The 18,261-nt window shown below is 45.7% G+C and overlaps 1 long non-coding RNA gene across 2 annotated transcripts; it reads left to right on the top strand.

Moving 5' to 3' along the window:
• Positions 1 to 296: 296 nt before the first annotated feature.
• LOC138351248 (uncharacterized) lies at positions 297 to 17,516 on the top strand. 2 transcript variants are annotated; one of them, XR_011222387.1, is made up of 5 exons: positions 297 to 376; positions 608 to 768; positions 10,418 to 10,470; positions 16,548 to 16,803; positions 17,174 to 17,516. It is a non-coding gene; the product is annotated as an uncharacterized lncRNA (long non-coding RNA). The 2 variants fall into 2 exon arrangements; XR_011222386.1 differs by lacking the exons at positions 297 to 376; positions 608 to 768; positions 10,418 to 10,470 and having other exon boundaries at positions 16,085 to 16,803.
• Positions 17,517 to 18,261: the final 745 nt, after the last annotated feature.

Here is an 18,261-nt window from a genome sequence, read left to right as displayed (position 1 = left end):
CTGGCTGGTCCACTGCGCGGGCCCTAAGCCTCTGGCTGGTCCACTGCGCGGGCACTAAGCCTCTGGCTGGTCCACTGCGCGGGCCCTAAGCCTCTGGCTGGTCCACTGCGCGGGCGCTAAGCCTCTGGCTGGTCCACTAAGTGTTGCTTGTTTTTGTTTTACTTAGACGGAGTATGAGTATTTATGACTCGTATGGTCGCTTCGGGGAAATTTTGCCCCCATGTGTTTAACAACTTCTGCTCTGTTGAATCTAAAAAAAAATATTTCTGGTCATTATCAATTTATTTATTTTTGCTTTCAGAGTTAATCAAGAGAAAATTTCCGGCCAAAATGTTTCCGTGGTTCGATCCATTGCCCTTCATATGTGGTCCTAAAGGTACAGACTTATACTTAGCCAAACTTTTGAACTAAACCTTTCACATAATCAGTGTTACTTTGTGGTATAGTATTGAACACTTATAAATAAGAGCAGAGCATAAATAAATACTTAAATAAGACTTAAATACATAGCAGTGCTTTATAAAGATTAAATGAAATATATGCTAATATGGTTACATTATTTTAAATTTGATTAAAGCCTAGTATTTTGAATTCCTAATGCCATCAGATTTACAGCTGTGCTTTGGGACGACCTTGAATCAACGCCGCTCAGAGATCCTTCTTGAGGTTATCTTGAGATGATTTCGGGGTTTTAGTGTCCCTGCGGCCCAGTCCTCGACCAGGCCTCCACCCCCAGGAAGCAGCCCGTGACAGCTGACTAACACCCAGGTACCTATTTTACAGCTAGGTAACAGGGGCATAGGGTGAAAGAAACTCTGCCCATTGTTTCTCGCCGGCGCCTGGGATCGAACCCGGACCACAGGATCACAAGTGCAGCGTGCTGTCCGCTTGGCCGACCGGCTCCCGGTCCTACGGGAAGAATTTGCACATCTGTACTGCATTTATATCTGTGTGGTTTCAGTCCGTGTGACTGGTTGAGTTGCAGGCAGGTACTTGACTGGTCTCCTGAGTTGATCATCAGCATAGTTGGTAGTACAGGTTGGGCCAGAACTGTATCTGCAGCTTTCCCTGTTAACATGGCAGGTGCCGTCACCGTGGTGGTTCAGGGGTCCGCACGTGTGTCAGTAGTAGTACAGGAACCCCCCCCCCCCCCCAATGTCACAGTGGTAGCAGTAGTAAAATACAAAAGTGTTTACTTCTGCAAGAGGCTCCAGTGGGAGTGATGATGGACTTGTGACTTGTTTTCATTGGTAACATAATGTGGGAGAAACTTTGGACAGGCGGAGAGTAGGAGTGGCGCCATTTTCAGATGTTCAAAGGTTGGCAATTCAAACAGTTATGTCTGGTTGTGGCAACAACACCACTTTCAGTTGGAGGTAACTGTTCAACCATCTTGTTAGACTGAAGACAGTAAGCTGTGGTGTGGTTGTGGGCGGCTCCCAGGAACTACTGCAGTTTCTAACATAAGTGTGACCCGAATTACAATCCTTGGTCGGAGATAATCGTTGCTGTGGAAGCTCCAATCCCAGAGACTGAACCAGTGAGGAAACTAAGAACTACCAACTCTGTCCTCATCTCCACCATATGTTCTGGTCTCATCTTGAGACGTGGTGGGTCCAGGTGAAGTTTGTATAAGCGCCCTCCATGTTGAGGAAGAGGGCCGCTGATCTCTTCATGAACCATCTAAAGTCTGACAGACATTCGCGGGAAATACTGCAGCGGCATCTGTGTGGTTGTGTGCATCTTTGATTGTTAACATTAAAAGCGGACATCAATGATGATTCCTGGTCATACCACCTACTTGTTCAGGAGGCCCGACGTATTCTGGATGCCAAGGTTAGCCAAGGAGTGGACAGCCGTGAAGCTCCTCTAACAATGTGTCTTTAGTATGTACAGCTGTAGGACACCAATGAGAGAAGTGTCTTAAGTAACAGTATCCTCGGACTTCAGCATGGGTACAACACTGACGTAAAGTGCTGAGGGAGAATTCACAGGTGTTGGGGGTACGCGCTCATACCACAGCGCTCTGGTAACCTCTGCAAAATAAATGTGAGACGTCACATGGAGGATGGCACACCAACTAGGTCGAGAAATGGCAGTGGCGACGGTATATACAGTTTCCCTTATATCCCAGCTCCTTGTTCTCATATCCTTATAAGTACTATACAGTTATATCAACTTAGAGCTTTCTCATAGTTACCTTACCAAGCCAGGAATTGGGATATATTGCTCTAGTGTTCAGTGACTCACAGTGATTGGGAACTGCCCTTGACCACCAAATCGTTAAGTCAGTTGGGAGTAGTTGGCGAGGAGCTGAAAGTAATGTCCCTATAGAAAATTACTAAAGTTTTGAGTAATTAATTCTTCCCCTTTGGAACGTACTGTATTTTGCCTCCACTGAGGTCAAGTGTATCATGGAGGAAGTAATTGGATATAATATGTCATTAATGAACATATTGTAAGACTACTGCCATATTAGTATCAGAGTTGTTGGTAGAGAGGCTGTTGGTGTACAGAACACTGGATTGGCAAGGAGGTTTAGATCAACTAGCTGCTAGAGATTAGCGAACACTTGCTCGGCGTCTTGTTGCCTTTCATGACTGCCTACCCCATGCAATCCAAACGAAAGTTTTGAGATGTTGGAAAAGTATTAGATAAATCTTATAAACACTCGCTACACCCTGGAATTCAAATAGCTTCTTAGGAGTTGCGGGTCGTGAGAACTCTTGTAGAGCCTCATTCTTCTTCACCAATGACAGGATATCAATAGTAGGTACTTTGCGACCCAGGAAGTAGAGCTCAGGCACCTAAAAAAAATGTATTTACCTTGCTTAATCTGGAGTCCATAGCTGTGAGTGAGTAGCAGAAGGTGTTGCCGATGTTCAACTGTAGAAGGACTCTCTCTGACGAGGCATTAATGTAGGCACAGCACTTGAAAAGGTCTCTGATGACTTGATCAATGAAATGTTGGAATGTCTGGACTATTTGACAGAGGCCAAATGGCATCGAAAACATTTTAAACTAGCCAAAAGATATAGTACTAGCTATTCTGGGGACATACGCAGGATACACCAAGACTTGGTGAAATGCTCAAACTAAATATATTTTAGAGAAAGTGTTCGCTCCTTGCAGTTCGTTAAAGAAATCCTGAATGTGTGGGATCAGATTTTGGTCCAAAAGTTTCCTTACATTAGGGCTCTGTATTCCTACAAGGAAAGACATCTTCTGCGGTTGTCCTGGCAACCGTAGGCAGTTGGAAGGCTCAGAAACTATTAGTACGTCTCACAACACACACAACTAACAACTTGTTAGATTCTTCCTTGACCATCTCCCCTCCCTGTCCAACTCGTGGAGGGGCTTGGTGGGCGGCTGTCGGAGTGTGGTGCTCCTTAGGGCGGTCCCCAGTCCTTTTGTAGCCTTGTGGTCCTGCTGCTGTCCTCGCGAATTTTGCTGGACCCCTTTTCCTATTCCTTCTGTTTCGTTTTTCTCCCCCCTCTTCTCCTATCTGCTTGTCGTTTCCTGCCGACCTTTTGCTTGTTTTGATTATTCCTTTGGACTTCTTCTATTTTGACGCCCGGGTGTTTGAGGAGGCATATTCTTGCACCCGTAGAACTGTAGTACCTAACGTCACGAGTGAGGGGAACCTTTTATTGTCAATCCTCCTTTCATTACTGAACCCCGCTCTCGACGGAGTCACGGTTCTTAAGGTGGCGTTTGTGGGGTGTATACTCACGACGCACCCCTGGGGGGCCCCGGCAAGATTGGCGATAGCTTTTTGTTGGGTGTCCTGCCTCTAATTGTGGCTCCATGGTAGGTGTGGGGGTACATTCGTGACTGAAAGTTTTTTCCTCTTTTTCATGGCTGACAATGTTTTCCCTTGTTCCTTCTCAGGCTCGTGGGGTGGGCGACCAAGCCCCCGAGTCGGACTGTGTTGGAAGACCAGGCCCTGTAGCCCTCGCTGCACTGGGCCCCGCCGACCTGACTACTCCCCCCAGCTCCCCTCCCTCCTCTGCGGTAGGGTCGACTCCCCAGCCTCCAGTGGTGACCACCTCGTCCCCTGGCATGGCTTTGTCTCACTTTGTGACTACAGCAACTTTTATCCCCCCCCCCTCTCTCTCTCTCTCTGGGGAATTCTCAACGCCGTCCCCGCCACGGCCGCACTCGCATGATCCCTTCCCGTAATAGTACTTACAATGCCTTGTTTGGTCCCGCTACGTGGGCTAAATACTTTGACCTCCACCATCTGGATTCTACTCCTCCTGACGATTTCTCCCTCCATAAACACCTTTTTGGTTCAGTAGAAGCCTCTGTTACTTTTAACTCCACCAGTTATAGTACGCCTGTTGTCGCTGCTCCTTCTCATGATGCAGCTACTTGCTTAGCCGCTTTGTTCTGCATTGGAGAGACCCCCCTTCGGGTCTCCAAAAACGCTCAGTTAAATGCCAGTGTTGGCACTGTTCTCCTCCCACACCATGTTGCAACTGGTGTTCGGGACCTCAAAGATTGCCATGAGGATATTAAACATATCCTCGAAGCCCAAGGCCATTCTATCCTCCAGGTGGACACGTTTACTCGACCCCCTCGTGGTCGTCGCTGTCAGCCCCTTCGAGTTGTAAAAATCACCTTTGATAGTAGGGCCCTTCCGCCCCTCTATTATTCTTGCTGGTGCCAGATGCTCCGTTCAGGAGTACATTCTCTCTCCTAGACTTTGCAATAAGTGTTGGAAGTTCGGGTTCGGTGTCTTTAAATGCACCAGTACTGTGTATCTGTGCCCCTTGTGTGGGGACGATAGTCATTCTAAGTCCGAGTGCACTTCTCCCCAGGCTCGCTGCCTCAATTGCGGTGAAGCCCATCCTACCTTCTCAAGCTCGTGTATGCACTACAAACTCGAGAAAGCCGTCCTCAACTTGAAGCACCGTGATCGTCTGTCTTTTCCTGAAGCGAGACGCCAAGTTCGTCGTCTCACCCCTTTTGCGGGCATCTCCTACGCTCGTGTGTTGCGTTCTACCTCTCCTCGTCCTTCCCGTCTCCCTCAGTCTCACAACCGTTTCCAGGCCTTAAACCCGACCACACCCACCACCTCCTCCCTTATTCCTTTGCCTTCTGTCCTGGATAGTCTCCCTCCCGGTTCTCCATCTGGGGTTTCCCCCCTTCCTACCCAGTCCACCATATCTCCTTTGTCTTCTTCCCTATCTCCTCCCACTCTTTCTTCCCGACCCTCCCCCCAGTCTCTTGACCCTCCACGCCACCTGTCTGTCCAGGCTGATATCCATCATCCTCCCAGCAATCTTCGTGTTGTTCGCTCTCGTTCCTCTTCTCCTGCTGAGACCATTGAGTCTGTCGCCCGGTACGTTGTTACTGGAACACCTGTCTATTCGAGTCAGAAACGTAAGCCTGGCTCCTCTCCAGCGGGTAAGAAGGTTTCACTTTCTTCCTCACCCCCTCCCTCTTACTCTGTCACTACATCCCCTCCCAATTCAGTGGTGAACCCCCTGTGTCTGATATGGAGGTTTCTTCCGCCCCCGATTCCCTCTCTGTTGCTGCCCTTCCTGAGGTGCACTCCCTGATTTCTGCCCCCCCTCCTCCAACTGTCCTTGCCTGCCCCTCTCAGTTGTCTCCTCTTCCTCTGGACCCCGTCAGTCCGCCTCTGGTCTGTTCTCTCACTCCCTTCCCTCTCTCCTTACTAAGTTTACCCATGCCCCCTAACCCTGATTTTGCCGACCCTGCTCCTGATCCAGACACTGATCCTGATCTTGAGATTCTTTAATAAACTGTGTTCCTCTTTACCTTTATTTATTTCTTGTTCTCTGTTATGTCCTTTCTCTTTGATAATGTCTATTCTTCAGTGGAATATGCGTGGATTTTATGCCAACTTCAGATGAACTCCAACTTCTAATTACACAGTTTACACCACTTTGTGTTTGTCTCCAGGAACCAATGCTTGGTGCTCGTCCTAGTCACTTTCGTGGTTATTCCTTTCTTCTTCCCCCCCTCCCAGCTCTTGCTGGGGCCCATAACTCTACTGCTCTCTTAATTCGTTCTGATATTCCCTTCGTCCCCCTACTTCTTCCGTCACCTATCCATTGTTCTGCTGCCCGTATTTTTGTGGGCAAATGGTATACAGTCTGTTCCGTTTATCTCCCTCCGAATGTCCCTCTTTCCCTTCCTTATCTTAAGCACCTCCTGGTCTCCTTGCCAGAGTCAGTGCTCCTTTTGGGTGATTTCAACTGTCGACATTCCCTCTGGGGTGATGTTCTGACAAACACCCGAGGCCATCTTCTTGAACCGTTTGTCCTCGCTTCTTCTCTATCTCTTCTGAATTCTGGTGAGCCAACTCATGTGGACTCTCGAACTCGCACCCTTTCCTGTCTTGATCTTTTCTCTCTGCTCGTCGTCCCTTTACTTAGATTTCACGTGGCAGGTTCTCGATGACCTCCATAACAGTGATCATTTCCCCATCTTTGTTTCCTTTTTCTCTTTCCACCCTCCCCTTTCCTTCCCTAGGTGGCAGTTTGCCAAGGCTGACTGGTGCCTATTCACCCTCCTTGCTACTCTCTCTGACCTCTCCTCTCTGCCTCTTCCTCGCGACCTCCTCCTTTTTTATGACACTGTCTTCAATGCTGCCCTCTGCTCTATCCCTTGCTCTTCCTCCCGGGGTACACGGAAGTGTGTTCCCTAGTAGAATGTGGACTGAGCTCGGGCTGTCCGCTGTAAGCGTGCAGCCTGGAAAAAATACCGCCGCCGGACAGACGGCTGATTCTTTTATTCTGTTTTGGAAGGCAAGTGTGGTGGCCCGTACGACCATCCGTACAGCTAAACGTTAGAGTTGGAAATCTTATGTTTCCACCATTACGTCCGATACTCCTCTACCGCAGATCTGGAAGAAGATCCGTAAGATTGCGGGCAAGTTCGTTCCAGATGTCTCGCCGGTTCTCCACCTCCGTGGAACTCTTGTGGCGGATCCAGTGAAGGTCGCGGCTGAACTGGGTTCCCACTTTTCTTCTGTTAGCTCTGGTTCTCATCTTCCTCAATCCTTCCTTCTTTGTAAGCCTGTTCTTGAATCTTATCCTTTAGATTTCCACACTCATCTCCGCCTTCAATATAACGATCCTTTCTCTCTTTCTGAACTTCAGTCTACCCTGGCCCTCTGCGGATCTATGGCGGCGGGCTCGGATGACGTTCATTATAAGACGCTTCGCCATCTCCCTCTGTGCACGTCTCAGTATTTACTGAATCTGTATAACCAGGTCTGGGAGTCGTCGTCCGTCCCAGAGGACTGGCTCGATGCCGTTGTACTCCCTATTCGGAAACCAAGGTCTCTCGGTACGTCCCCTAAGGATTTCTGCCCTATTGCTCTCACGAGTTGTGTTTGCAAGCTGTTTGAGCGTATGGTAAATGTCCATCTGATGTGGTTCTTGGTACACCATCACCACCACCTCTCTCCTTCTCAATTTGGTTTTCGCAAATGCCGCAGCACGACTGATGTCCTGGTGAACTTGGAGGTCTATATTCGTACTGCTTTTGCTGCGAAGACCTCCGTTGTTGCTGTCTTTTTTTTGACTTGGAAAAGGCTTATGCCACGACTTGGAGATACCATATTCTGTCCCAACTTCGTTCTTTTGGCCTTCGTGGTAATCTCCCTCTCGTCCTTCAAAGCTTTCTCTCTCGTTGTACCTTTTGAGTCAGGCTTGGTGCCACTATCTCTGCTTCTTTTCGGCAGTATGAAGGTGTGCCCCAAGGTAGTGTTCTGAGTACTACTCTTTTTCTGGTTGCCCACAATGGTCTCCTTTCCTCCCTTCCTTCTGGCATCTTCTCCGCTCCTTATGTTGACGATCTTACTCTTTGCTGTCGGGGTGATGATTCGCCTCTCCTTCAACGGCGGCTTCAACTTGCGATTGATGCCGTGTCATCTTGGGCCACCAATCATGACTTCAAGTTCTCTACTACTAAGACTCGTGCCATGATTTTTACTCAGAAGTGGGTTGTTCTTCGTCCCTCTTTGTCACTTTATGGTCATCCCCTTGAGTACAAAGATTCCACGAAGCTTTTGGGGTTGTTCTTTGACACTCATTTGTCTTGGTCGCCCTGTGTCTCTTACCTTCGTGTGAAATGTTCTAAGGACCCTTAACCTATTTAAGGTTTTGTCCCGTACTTCTTAGGGAGCGGATATGCGCACGCTCCTCTATTTGCATTCCTCTCTCGTCCTGTCTAAGCTCGATTATGGTTGCCCTGCATACTCTTCTGCTTCTCCTACTCTTTGCCGTCTTGATCCTTTGCACCATACTGGGTTGCGCCTCAGCTCTGGTGCTTTTCGTTCAACTCCTACCCTCAGCTTGTACGCTTACACTGGCTTTCTGTCTCTCCAGGATCGCCGTAATCGCTACAGTCTTCGCTATCTTGCACGATCCTTACAGCATCCTCACTCTCGCCGGTATCGTGCTTTGACTTTTGCCCCTCCTGTACCTCTTCACCACCTTCCTCTTTCTGTCCGTTTGTCTCGCTTACAAGATTCTCTTTCGGTTAGTATTACTAATGTTTCTCGTATTGTTTCGTCCTTGCCCCCGTGGAGGGTCCCCATTCCCAAATTTTGTACTTCTCTGACCCGCATCACAATAGCTTTTACCCCCCTCCTACAGTTCTGAAACGCCTCTTCCTTGAGCACTTTTCTTCTCACTCCCACTCCGTTCCCATTTTCACCGACAGGTCAAATTCTGCTGACGGTGTGGGCTACTCTGTTTTTTTCCTGACTACACTTATATGTGTCACCTTCCTCCGGAGGCTAACATCTTCACAGCAGAACTCTATGCTATTCTCTATGCTCTTCATCTCCTGCTTTTCCGGTGTCAATCCTCCTTCATGGTGGTAGTTGACTCTCGTAGTACCCTCATGGCTTTAGGGTCCTTTAATCCGGTCCACCCGGTGGTCATCGAGATTCAACATTGGCTGTTTCTTATCTAAAGTAAATTTAAGTCGGTTACGTTTTGCTGGGTTCCCAGCCATGTTGGTGTCTCTTTAAATGAGCGTGCAGATGCTGCTGCTAAGGACGCTATCCGCACTTGTCCCATCTCCCATAAAGGTATTCCTTATTCCAACTTTTACCCAGTTATTCATGCCTCCATCTTTGCCCGCTGGCAGAGTTGTTGGTCTTCTGTTATTGGTAACAAGCTGGGTACTCTTAAGAGTTGTGTGTCCCAGTAGCCTTCCTCCTACCACCTTAACCAACGGTGGGACAAGGCTCTGGCTAGGTTACGTATTGGCCAAACCTGTTTAATTCACGGTCACTTAATAGAGCGCCGCCCTGTTCCTTATTGTCCAAATATCATTGTCCCTCTTACGGTCGTGCATATCCTTGTTGAATGTCCTGACTTCCAGGACGAGCGTGTGTCTTGTTTTCCGACTATCCCCCGCGGTCGCTTGTCCCTCGATAGAATTCTTGGCGACTCGGATACTTTTGATATCGTTCGCCTTATGCGTTTTTGTTCTCGTATTGGCATTTTTGGTGATATTTAGCGCCCTCTGATTATCCCGTACATTTGATGGTGCTACACAGCCTTCCCGGTTTGGTGCCTTCTATTGATAATTACTTACTTCCTTGACCATCTGGAATCATTCTGGTTGTAGGCAGACCTGAGGTACATTATGAAGGAAGACTTAAGTGATTAAATTTGGCCTCTTGTGCGTGAGGCCCGGTGATGTCCTTGAATCCAGCACAGGTTCTGCTGGGCTGGTGATGTACTCAGTGCCATGCTGGTGAGCAATCATTGAGTGGCGATCATCTACTAGAGACTACCACATGCCAGATCCACGATGATGATGTGATGCCATAGGAATCTGCACTCCAGTATGGGGATATTAATTTTAGTAACACGAAAGTCCACGAGAAGTGACCGAGGTCAACAAACTCAAGGGTGACCACGCTATCACCATAGGTAGAGTCAGAAGTGCCAGTGGTAGCAACCAGGTAGGTCCTCCCGTGGAGTGCTAGGTGGCTTGCCCACTGGAAGAGGTAGAACAGAAATCTTCCCGTCTCAAGAGGCAACATCACTGACAGATAGAATCGAACGTACACACAGTGAATTAGCCAGGTAGCAATATCTATGCCTTAGAATAACAGCTACCTGCTGAAAAAAATAGATTCTAGATAACCGTATCGCTATACAGACATGATTTTTTTAAGATTAAGCTGTATCAGAGGTCTCTCAAGAGGCAGTTTCACGTTGGTCACATATCTGAAGGTGGATAAGGATTGTATTGTTTATTATTGTATAGTTTTCGGTGTCGCATTATATCAGTATTATTTTGTAATGCCTAATATATCATTGTTTGGATACATGCTGTCTTCAGGATTAAATTAAAAATACATATATACATATAAATATATGCATCACAATAATTTTTTTCCTCTTATAACTTATAGACCTTCCGTATAAAACTACAAGAAACGCAGAAGAGAGACACCAATTTAGAGAGGTACGTTGAGTTGTTCTATATTCTTTGTAGTAGTTTGTTGTATATTTCTGTTACTAATCACCCAAGTACTGTACAAGGTTCTTTGATGAATGGTTTAACAGAACCTCATGTCAACAGATCAAACACCGAACAGTTGATATAATCTTTTCTAAAACAGTTTATAGCTGTTGTTAAAGTGAGTTTAAGTGTGAGTTGTATTATAAGTAGCCTCATTCAACAGCCTAGTGCTGCCGAATAATTAGTTAAATCATTATTTGTGTCGAGGTACAGATAGCCAGTGTATTATACATGAACAAATCCACAAGGGCCGTGACGAGGATTCGAACCTGCGTCCGGGAGCATCCCAGACACTGCTTTAATCGACTGAGCTATGACAGGGCTAAATATGTTGAAACCGAAGTTCTACTGAACTTACTGGATCCCGTAGCCTCTCCGAGGCATAAACCAGGGTTTTACACAACTCCCCCCTGCACCCGAGCTATGTCTTGTGGATTTGTTCATTTGATGCATCACGTTAGTGTGATCTCTGTGTGTATTATACATGTTAGGCTTATACAGAGGTTCCCCCCCCCCCCTTCAAGATACTGATCCTCCCCAGGATGCAACCCCAGAACAGTTGACTAACTCCCGGGGACCTATTTACTGTTAGGGGAACAGAGGCATCAGGTGATAGGTAACGTGGTCCAACCAATTATGTCGTGCCAAGGATTTGAACCTGGAATTCCCGATTGTGAGTCGAGAACGAAGCCGACTGTACTACCGGGGCTCAATATATATGTATATGGAGTTTTGAGGGAATAAAGATTGATTATGAGCGATAGGTATAGTAATTGATAATTTTGGATAGGTTCATATTTAAAGTTTTTTCCTGTAGGTGTTGTTTTGTTTGTGAATATACATATTATATATATATATATATATATATATATATATATATATATATATATATATATATATATATATATATATATATATATATCATGTCATCAGATGACCTCCTGGGGTCATCAAAGCATCCACCACCAGAACTCTTCCCCACATTCCTAAAGCAGCGCGCCCATTTGCAGCAGGGAAATATACAGACCTTTTAGGAAAGTAAATGAACGGTCTGCAAATCTTAATGCTGCAGCCACCATCAAAGCATGACATAATTTGCTCCTGTTTGGCAATATTTGCTTAGGCGTACCTGCAAGAGGAGGCAAGTCGCTAGCCTCATCAGTCACTAGGGCAATAAATAATTTCCCCAGAGCTGACAACTTGATCCCCATCCCTCCTCAACGCAAAAACCGTCGTGGCAGACCCAAGAGTTCCAATGACAATTTTAAACTAGGAACACAAGTGACCAAAAATATTGAAGAGGGCAACACAGTAGGGGCAATTAGGTTACTTACCAGCGAAGACACAATCGCCCCTAGAAATACCGCTACCGCCAACTCGCTGAGAGAGAAGCACCCTCCTAGAGTACCGTGGGAACCCACTGCTCAGGACACAAATGTCCCAGACATGGGACCTCTATTCCTCCAGGCGTCCGAGGTATACAAAGCCATCATGTCATTTCCGCCAGGCTCGGCAGGGGGATACACTGGAGTAAGACCTCAGCACCTCAAGGAGATGGTAAACCCAGTTCTCGGAGAAGTTGCCGAGACACTATTGTCAGAGGTCACGAAGTTTGTCAACGACTGCCTCTCTGGGTTGATCCCAGATACAATTAAACCCTTTTTCTTTGGAGCATCCCTTTGTGTCCTCAAGAAGAAAGATGGTGCGTCAGACCCATTGCCGTGGGTAACACACTTCGGCGCCTTGTTGCTAGGGCAGCTGTCAGAAAAATTAGCATAGACGCTGCGACGATGCTTCGACCCCATCAACTAGGTCTTGGTGTCCCCCATGGCTGTGAAGCAGCAGCTCATGCAACACGAGTCTATATCAAGCACCTCCCAGAAAATAAGGCATTAATTAAATTAGACTTTAAAAATGCCTTCAACCAGGTAAAAAGCGATGTTGTACTGGAAGCAGTTCGAACAAGCTTTCCTTCTCTACTCCCCTTCGTCTCAGCAGGGTTCAGTAGGGAATCGACGCTGCTGTTTGGGGAACATGAAGTTGTTTCTGCAGAAGGTGTCCAGCAGGGAGACCCACTTGCCCCTTTTCTTTTTTTCATGGCTGTTAAAGAGGTCACAAGCAGGTTGACCAGCGAACTCACCATCTGGTTCCTGGACGATGGCACCCTGGCAGGGACACAGGAGTCCCTGCTAGAAGATCTACAGTTGGTGAAATCTAAGGGAGAGGAGTTAGGATTCACCCTAAACCCATTAAATTGTGAAATCATCTCATCTAGCCAATCAACCATAGATGCAGTGCGAATCATATTGCCAGGAGCCCAAGTGATCGCTCCCACCGACAGTGTGCTGCTAGAGGCACCTCTGGGCTCGAGCGCCATTGAGGTAGTCCTCGAAGAAAAGCTGAACGACCTGAGGAGGATGGAGGGAAGAATAGGGGCTTTGGACGCCCACGATGCTTTGTACCTACTCACAAGGTGCCTGGCTTTGCCCAGACTGACCTATTTCCTAAGATGTGCTTCCTCCTTCGACAGCCCAAAATTAACAGAATATGACACACTCCTAAGGTCAATAACCGTGAAAGTGTTAAACCTCTCCCTGCAAGATGACCAATGGGACCAAGCAACGCTCCCAGTTAGACTCGGGGTGATAGGTATTCGCAAGGCGACACAGCATTGCCGGCATTCTTATCCTCGACCAGTGCAACAGGTGAATTAGTTAAGGAAATACTACCGGAATACCTAAGAGACTCCATTGGGATTCATGATCCCAAATTCGTGGAAGGAGCCGGTCAGTGGGACACTCTTGTCAACTCTCATCCTCGACCGACTTTTCTAAATGACTGTAAACAGTCCAAATGGGATACCCCATAGTGGAGAACATCGCCACATCATTGCTGGAGGCAGCTTCCAGGAAGAACAAAGCGCGTCTTCTAGCTGTGCAAGCGCCCCATGCCGGGGACTTCCTGTTGGCAGTCCCTAATTCCGCCTTGGGTACCCGCCTGGACCATCGGACCCTTAGTATTGGTGTTGCTCTGCGCCTTGCCGCCCCTATCTCCACCGAACACCGGTCTATTTGCGGCCATGCACGGGCAGACCAATTCGGCAGCCATGGTCTCATCTGTTATAAGACACAGGAAAAGATTGCCAGACATGAAGCAGTCAATGACATCATCAAGAGAAGTTTGGCTTCAGCTGGGTGCCCAGCACAAAGGGAACCTCAGTTGTGCAGACCTGACAACAGCCAAAAACGCCCAGATGGAGTCACTCTGCAGCCGTGGAGGGAAGGTAAACAGGTCGTGTGGGACTACACGTGTGCATCCACATTGGCTGATACCTATCTACCTTGCAGCACAGCTGAGGGAGGCGGGGCGGCCACCTTCAGGGAGACCCGGAAAACTAACAAGTACAGGGACCTGGAACGTTGTTAAAGGTTCGTGCCGATAGGCTCCGAGACTCTGGGCGCCGGGGGTAAATGTGCACTTAAGTTCCTGAAGGAGCTGGGCGAGGAACTCATTGGGAAGACTTGAAACCCAAGAGCGGCCAGTTTCATGTTCCAGCGCCTCTGTGTCGCTGTTCAGAGGGTAAATGCGTGCTGTATCTTGGGTACGCACCCGACCCCCGAGGAACTGGACGAGGTCTTCGAACACTGAGTGGTATATTGTTATATAAGTGTGTGTTTTCTGTAAACTGTAGCATTGCAATAAAATCAAATAAAAAAAAGAAATAACAGGGGTGGTAGGAGAGGAAAAGATTAAAGAATTCAGTGAGAATCCACAAGGTCGTCTCTGAACACTATTTATTTTCTTCTTTGAGGATGTGGGTCCCTTTAATTAAACCAGTGGTGGTACCCCTAAAAATATATATATATATATATATATATATATATATATATATATATATATATATATATATATATATATATATATATATATATATATATATATATAAGATGAATAGGAAAACCAGGGATATACTGAACATCTTGTTTCAGATTCTTTACTTTAAAATTCATAACGTTTCGAATACTTCTCGTATTCATCATCAGATCTAAAAGAAAAAACAGAAATCACAATCAAATAACTGGTAAACAAAGAACTCATACTGAATATAATTGCCTATCAAAGAAAGGGAAATGCTTAAAAAACAAAACACTTAAGCGCACTTAAAGTGATCAATACAAATAAAACTTATTAACTGTCACATATAAAAGCTAATTTAAAATCCATTAAACTACAAGATGAATTTTATAACTACTAAAACAAAATATTCTATTAAACTTACGTGAAGCGATCAGAAGTGAAACTTGATACCTAACACATAGATATTAAACACTATAACAAATATTCATATAATGACTACAAATCTTCAAAAAATGTATATAAAATACAAACAGAATAAACGACAATTATAAAGTACTAACCAAAAACTTATAAAAACTCAAAAATTCAAAAAACTAAATACCAAAAAATGTATTATATATCCTAAATAAAAGATTATAATAATGTACAATGTCAAGACTTGAAATAAGTAAGAAAGGGCAAAGACATGGTAAACTAAACAAAATTATAATAAAATTAAACTACCAGAATGAACTATAAATCAAATTACAGGGCCTACTGTGCACTATACAGTGTACAATTGAACAGCTGAAAGGTTGCTATTTAACAGAGGCCGCAGCTCCTTTATATATAAGGATTCCATTACTCTCAAATCTGACTGGCCATTTATACAAGTGTCCAGAATTTTAAAATCAGATTCCAGCAGAGAATGATCAAACTCATAACAATGGTTTCTAATCTCCGAAAATGCTGGTTTAGACAATGGTAATCCAGTCCTAAAAGATAATCCCCGGTGCTCAAGTATCCTATTCTTAAAGTTCCGAATGGAACTCCCGATATATCCAGCATTACAGCTGGAACAATTATACATATATACGACATTTGAGCACAAGGGGGTATATGGCATAATTTGCTCCTGTTTGGCAATATTTGCTTAGGCATACCTGCAAGAGGAGGCAAGTCACTAGCCTCATCAGTCACTAGGGCAATAAATAATTTCCCCAGAGCTGACAACTTGATCCCCATCCCTCCTCAACGCTACCATTCTTCCAGGGGTTCACTGTGATCCCATCTGGGCGACCGACAGGCTCATCAGAGTTGCGGGACATTAGGTAACGGGGCTCTCTCTCTTTCTCTGCTGGACAACCGGCTGTAGTAAGGATTCTTTTAATAATGTCATTAACCTCGCCGTGTCATGCATGCCATCCTCCTGTCCTTTGGCAGAGAAGGCCATGCCGTCCGTACCTGTCGGCTACTGCCTCACCACAAATACACCTGTATTCGGTGTGGATTGGGGCAGCGAGCTGGAGAGCCACAGCAATTCGGAGGGCCTGCGGTGTGAGACGGGTGCCGGTTGATATGATATATCTGAATATTTATTTAATATGATATGATACAAGACGCTAGAGCTTGCGCCCTCTTTGGATCCCGCAGGTCACTTGGGATGGACCATGACGCTAAGCCGGATGAGGGAGCATTTTTATTGGCTAGGAATGGACGCTGTTGTGAGGAGACATTGCAAGGCCTGTTTCCCGTGCCAAAGGGCGGGGAAGAACGTCCTTGCAATACCAAAGGATGTGATAATAAAGTGTTAATGGACTTAACCACATACTTTGAATGGACGATAATTAGCGAGTGAATTATTTAGACAAGACCCCAGAGCTGTTGAACTCTAGTCTCATGTTGGCCATATAAATATATTCCAAGATGCGAGGGTCTAAGTGGTTACAATAGAAAGCCACTCGTTGTGAATGTGAGTGTGGCTCCTAGCTGAAATATTAAATACAACCATTTATGGTGTTACAACGTGTAGTTGAAGAACACATGTCGCTGAAGAACACATGTCCCTAAAGGACTCATGTCGCTAAAGAAACCTTTTCACTAAAGCTCTCTTCAACATCTTCTTAAATTCCATGCTATAAAATCAGCAGTAAAGATGCCATCGCCTTCTTGTTCTATCGCAGAAACTCAGTAGCTTGGGCAGTGAATGTACAGTAGTGCACGTCTTCAGGTATTACCCTGGAAGCTCCGACCAGCATGGATGTGGCCGCCCTGTCTTCTCTCCCATACGAAGGTGATCGGCTTCCCTGACCATCCACCGTGACCTCACAGATGACGACCCCAACCTTGTATGGTGTTGTGATCTGATAAGTCAATTATGTCCTCACTCCAGAGGTGGGCACTATGATGACCTGACCTTCCTTTGTACTCTTCTCACCAGTACGTATATATTTTGATGCATTTCCAGAACAACCAGAGTTCCTTGATGCTCTTCTTTGGCCTCTAGTATCATTATTATTATTGTATTAGTATACTTTGTTGAGATGCGTCTAGTATAATTCTTGGCACTGATTACCCAACATTGCCTTTGACTAAACAAGTTATTATGAGTCCTGATTAACCCAGATCAATTTTAGCACACTGGTTTGGATTAATGCAAGCTATAATGTTTATATACTTCAAATTAACCAGACGTGCTGCTCATCTCAGCAAAATATTAATTAATCCATATTGTATTTCTCTGATATAAGTTGCTATTTAGATGTGTGACATAGCCAGGTTTGGCCTTCACGTCTCCTAATGCTTGCAGGCGAGGGTATTGAGACACTGATTCGAGAACTTCACGAGAGGAACGTCAGCGCTGGCAACCCCTGGACCATGTTCTCAGCGCCACAGGGTCAACCCGGCACCACCCAGGCCCTGGCTGCCTCGCTACGCCTCTCCGGTCTCTATGTCTTCTAGGGCCTGCAGGACCAAGTCGCAAGATGATCAAACATTTGGTTCCTGTTAAAATATCTATGAGACAGAAGGCTCTTATATATAATCACAGACTTGTTAACATTTACCATTGTTGCTATCTGTTTAGTGCAGTTGTGCTTAGGTATTTCTGATGCTGTATATTGTGAAAAATGTATTGAATAATTAGTTATAAACTCAGGATTACTTCCCAAAATCAAGAACTGGCCAACGAAGTTAATCTTTTCCTACATGAAACTAAGCTCTCTTCAGTTCAAAGTTTAAAACCTGAATTCCATTGAAACCACTAGAAAATAGGAAAGGGAAAAATAAGGGAAAAGCGCCAAGCCCTTACGACTTCATAGCACTGGGAAAGGGTCAGGATAAGGATTTCGGATGGGACGGGGGGGGGAAGGAATGTTGCCCAACCTCTTGGACGGTCGGGGATTGAACGCAGACCTGCATGCAGGGAGACTGTCGCTCTACCGTCCAGCCCAAGTGGTTGGTTAAAAAAAAATTGGAGAGAATATTTGCCAGCTTTTAAAACCCACTTAATACCTTGCAATTGCAACAAACTTTCTCCCAAGATGAATCAGACCAATAAAAACTCCTAGCTGCTGTCATTATTTCCTCACGAAATTTTCCCTTGAAACCAACTGAGCGGACCTTGTCAACATCGTGGTTAAGGAACTACGGGACCAGCTGAATTACAAACTTCAAGCAAGCAGGTGAAAACAAAGCAGCACACAGAAGAGGTACCAAAGTATCTACTGAAAACATTGGGAAAATTCTTGTGCAATTACATAGTTGTTCGTGAAGATTAGACCTTATCAGAGCTTCTGGGTCTAGAAAACCCACTGTTTCCGTGAAAAATTGATTTACCAGGAATAGGCAGAATCTTTCCTTTCAACTGCGTCAAGTTTGTAAGAATTCCAATATGTT

The sequence above is a fragment of the Procambarus clarkii genome, chromosome 49 (genome assembly GCF_040958095.1).
Source record: "Procambarus clarkii isolate CNS0578487 chromosome 49, FALCON_Pclarkii_2.0, whole genome shotgun sequence".
Classification (NCBI taxonomy): Eukaryota; Metazoa; Arthropoda; class Malacostraca; order Decapoda; family Cambaridae; genus Procambarus; species Procambarus clarkii.
Note: the sequence above shows the minus strand (reverse complement) of the source record. Positions and strands in the feature narration are given on the sequence as shown.